General features: G+C 41.5%; 1 long non-coding RNA gene across 1 annotated transcript; it reads left to right on the forward strand.

Moving 5' to 3' along the window:
• The first annotated feature begins 1,241 nt into the window (after positions 1–1,241).
• On the forward strand, positions 1,242–4,664 carry LOC310769220. The gene is made up of 3 exons (XR_014551541.1): positions 1,242–1,364; positions 2,731–2,856; positions 4,445–4,664. It is a non-coding gene; the product is annotated as an uncharacterized lncRNA (long non-coding RNA).
• Positions 4,665–4,949: the final 285 nt, after the last annotated feature.

The following is a 4,949-nucleotide window of genomic DNA, read 5'->3' on the forward strand; positions in this document are numbered from 1 at the left end:
CCCAGGTTCACGGGGCCGCTACTGCCACCCGCACAGTGGGAGTGCCCTACCACCCTCCTGTCATGATAGTCCTGTACCCATGGACATCTGAACAGCCACTCCAAGAAGGATTCTTCTGTACTTCAGGGCTCTTCTTATTTTTTGGAAATGAAGAATGGGATTTGAAGCAGGTATAAGCAACTAGCTGGGTTCTATTCAAGACAATGTGGCTAAGGACAGTCATCAGCAAACAGATGAGCTGAGTCAAAGTATTCCACCACCCCCCCAATGATCTGACACAATTAGAACAAGGAGGGGCAAAGTTCCATAATATGATTTAATTAGTTCTCAGTAATTATCTTGGAGTCATTCAGTGCATAGCAGTGTGTCCCTGCCACCTTTCAACAGTCCTGAGCTATGCCAGCTGAGCAGTCACCTGAGCTGTACCTTGAGGCTTTTATTGCACTTTGATCAGTATTTTGCTCCTTCCAACTCAGTAAGACTCCCACATCAAGTAAGAGCAAAGACCGAGGAACAGGCTCAGAATATACTTTTATTCATCAAGGACCCAGCAACTTCTCATAGACCTTGGATGTGATAGTATTATCAGTTTGTGCACATGGCTGTAGCAAATGAGGGCTACAATCAGGCACTGAAGAATATGGTTGGCGTTCACAGCCATTGCAGGAAGATATTTAAAAATATTATCACAAGCACTTAGTGTTTGCAGCAGAACAACCAAAGAAACAAATTACAGTATTTGTTCTGCTTTAATGATGGACATAGTTATATGGCCTCAATGGACTTTTCAGCCTCCTAACAACACGTTGCTCGCTTGGAGCTGTCCATTGTCCTGCAGTATTGCTACCAGGGGGAATCGACACCTTCCCTGCTGCCCTGCACCAATACATATGGCAGCTGCCTCTTTTGCTAAGAGACAATGGCCTGTATTCTCACTATCCACAACCTTTTAGGATTCTTTCAGGAGTTTCTGCTTTATAGATACAGGTTTATAAAACTGAGTGGCATGCTGTTAAAATAATAATAATTTTAGAATCCAGATTACTAAAAATAAAAAAATGAAGAGCTGTAGTTGCCTCACTGCATAAAACAACAATGAGATCATAACTAATGAGCTTTGCATTTCAGTATCTCCCTCTTTACTATTGTAGTGGGGAAAAAACCTCCCATTCCCAGACCTCCCAGAACTATTTGTTCCCAAGTGTTCCCTGTGACACGAGTCCATGGCCTTTAAATTCCTCCAAGTAAGCCTCTACCTGCATCAATTCCCTTGTTGATCCATCCCTGCTCTGAGTCTCCTAATCTTTCTAGAATGATGAAGGCACTCCTGAGCGCATGCCTCCTCTTGGCCCCACTTTTTGCAGGTAAGATGGGGAACATCTGGTGATCTTTAGAGGACACTGAAGAGAACTTGCTTCTTGGGAGGAAAGGGGAATTAGGAGTGTAGATCAACACCATAAACAGAAAGGACTGCTGGGTTACCAAGAGAAAGCAGGGGAGAGTAAAGTCAAGAGATTATTTCTTGTGATGTCATACAGATAAACTATGTCATTGAAATATACTTGCAAAAGTGTTGGGCATGATTTCAAAGTGCAGGGAAAGTGCTAAGAAGGTGAATAAGCTTTTCTTTAGTGGGAGAGGTGGAGAAAATATGGCTTAAAAATAGGATAGAATAATAATTCCATTGGAATGGAGAGTAAAAGTTGCTTAGGAAAGGAAGGGGAAGAGAGCCATTGCCATTGCAGGAAGGAATTAAATACATTTTACAAAGAAAGACACCTTCAAGTCTACTCCTTGGAACAGAGCACATCAACCCACTGGTGAGGATCCACATTCACTACTACCACTCGTTGATTGTGGAAATTTGGGGAGCTGAATGTGATTTGAGTGTCAGACAAGGATGCAGGAGGCTAGGGTTTGAATCTTCACTCAGCCACGAAGCTCACTGGGGATCCCTCAGCTTAACCTACCTCACAGGAATCTTCTGAGGATAAAATGGGGAGGAGAAAACCATGTACACTACCTTGAGCTTCTTAGAGGAAGTGGCTGCAGATAAATAAATGAATTAGAAAAAATAAGAAATTGACAGCAAGTGAAATTGATAGATAGGCTCATCCCTAGTCCACGATCCTGTCCTAACACTGGCCAACCCAGTGACTAAGGGAAGTACACAATCAGGACCACACCACAGCAACACTCTGGCTTACTGTGGGTTCCAGCAACTGTTATTTGGAATATGCTACTTTTGATATTGGAGGTAATACATAGCCGTCATGCTTAGTAGCCTTAGTAGTCTTATTCTCCATCAATTTATCTAATCCTCTTTAAAAGTCATTGAAATTGGGGGCATTCAGTGCCTCTTGTAGAAAATGCCATAGTTTAATTGGGGTCAGATCTACGCTTGTGAAAAAACAGTGGGAAGAAAATGTATTTAAGTGAGAGTCTGGATGGGAGGAAAAGTTGGCTGTGAGAAAAGGAGGGTACACCTCCCCACTTCTTGGAAATAATTAAACCAGTGTTCTGAACAATGGCTACAAGAGTTTTAATTAATGAGTGTTTTACTCATTTCATTTCATCCTCTTCTATTAAAATGCTTATTAAATTGAACACTTTTTAATTTAAAAGTTTAATTCACAAACACCTCCTCCTCTGTACCTCATTAAGCAAACAGCAAAACAAAACAATGATGATGATGATGGTGATTCATGAATCTTTTCCTCCTGTCCTCAGCCGGACGTCTGGAGTGCAAACATAAGTTTAACGGGACTGGAATAACATCTAAAGGCAATGCAGATAGACCTTGTAATAATAATGTTATGTATACCTGTTCTGCCAGTGTTCTGCGTACAAATATAGGTAAGATTTGCCTGTCTTTTTGTCTTTTGCTGTTGGATTTGACCCAGGTTAAGATATAGGTGAACTTTAAGGGTTCTACTAGCATATAGAAGTCTATGCTGCAACAACTCACCTATGAAAAAAGTGAGGTGAGGAAGCAGTGACACTTCAGCTGTAGATGAATTAGAACTCCCATCAGCCTCAGCTAGCCACCCACCAGTCAGGGATGATGGGAGATGCAGTCCAACAACATCTGAAGTAAGGAATGCATGGCTTGCATATGAAAATGGGGAATCTAACATCACCTGATCACAAGCAGTGGCTGAATTTGGTGCTGATCGCCAAGCTTGGAGAACTTGATTTGCATCAACCAGAAATTCCTATTGAGCCAAACCAATGAACTCCAGTTTGGTTTTGGTTATCAAACTAGGACAAGAAGCCTGCAATATAAGCTGAATATCCCCCTTGCCGTAAATGACATTAAAATTGACAATCCTTTCACAGATGTATAAAAACTATTCAAAAGCTGAGCAACCAGAATGGGAGATGATGGTGCTTCACACTTTTATGGCTCCTTGAGGGGGGCCTTAAGTAATTTTGAAAGAATTCTCAGTGATGAAATGATGAGGAAGCAACCAGCATGAAGGAAGTATTCCTGTAGTTCACCTCTTAAAAAGGGTTTCAGTTACACAGCTTGATTCAGAGTGGGTCCCTCCACCTTGATGGTTTTTGGTTCCTACTTCAACCATTAGTTAAGGTTGATTTGATCCCTTTGCTTGTTCCTGGTTAACCCACTCCTTTTACCCAGGAGGGAGTGGGTACCATTTGGCACCTCAGTGCCAAAATGCCTTGGGGCGATCCTGGGTGGGATGGTGCTTGCTTGACCATCTGTTCCAACATCACTGCTACATTCTTGGAGGGAGAGGCGTAAGGGGGTAGTAAGGTTGGTGCAATGCAAGTGTCTTGCTAAGTGTCTTGTGTTCAACAACAGGAGCTTAGGGAAGCATGCCCCGAACCTGCAAACTGTTCTAACCGACTAGAAGAGAGAGTGCAGTGTATGGCAGATGTATTTTCAGATGTATACAAAAAGGCATGATTCTTCATGCAACAAATTTGACCTAAAATGAAGTTCTGCAGAAATTCCAAATTTAATGCATTTTGCAAATTAATTGTGAACATAAAAAGAATGTCTGGTTCTATGGATTAAGGAGGAAAGAGACTACTGCTTGTGATTGAGAGATTAACTCTTAAATGCCTGCAGAAAACCTTTCTTTTCCACCAGGCCTGTGCAGACCATTAAGAATACACTAGTTTATTGAAATCTATTTACTTTTAATATGGTTCTTATTGTATCTTTTATGTATTATAACTAAAAAGCATTTTGATATCTCTTTCCTTTTACGATATAGCAGTGTGCACACATTTAAATAAATAAACAGCACCTCACTTTAGATTGCCAAATTGAATAATACCTTCCATATTGTATTTTTCAAAAGGTCCTGATTCGGGTAACACAGAAAATTGGAACCATTATAATGAATGTGCTTTAGTCGCAATAGACCACATTTCCACCCAGATCCTGATAGTTCTTTCAAATTCTTTTTCATAGATAAACCGGAAGTGCAAATTGAGAATACATGTTTGTCATCCAGTTATTGTTTCTTAGGCGATTACAGCTTCACTGCAGCGGATGGTAAATTCTTTGAGATGAAGACACAATGCTGCAACACTGACTATTGTAACAATGAAATTCTCAGCCGTAAGTTTCTGCATCATTGTGGAATCATTAACATGTTAGGGCTGTGCACTGGATTTGGCCAAGGCTTGGATCCTTAGTCAATCAGCAGTACTTAGAGAATCTGTGCCTCGTTCAGATGGGGTGAGACAGCCCCAGATGGATGTAGGTTGGGTTGAGCAGCTCAGGTCTATTAGGGGCTCTCAACGGGTGGGAATTCAGATTGGACAGAAAATCAGGCATGACGAGATACTGTGAAAAAGAGGGACCTAATAGGCAGCAGGGAGGGACCTACTAGGGATGGATTGCCTTTCCAGCCAGGCCTCTCCTTCTTCCTGTCCCTTGAAGTAGCACCATGAAGGATCAGACATACCGTATT

Source organism: Podarcis filfolensis, assembly GCF_964270895.1.
Source record: "Podarcis filfolensis genome assembly, chromosome: 8".
Taxonomy (NCBI): Eukaryota; Metazoa; Chordata; class Lepidosauria; order Squamata; family Lacertidae; genus Podarcis; species Podarcis filfolensis.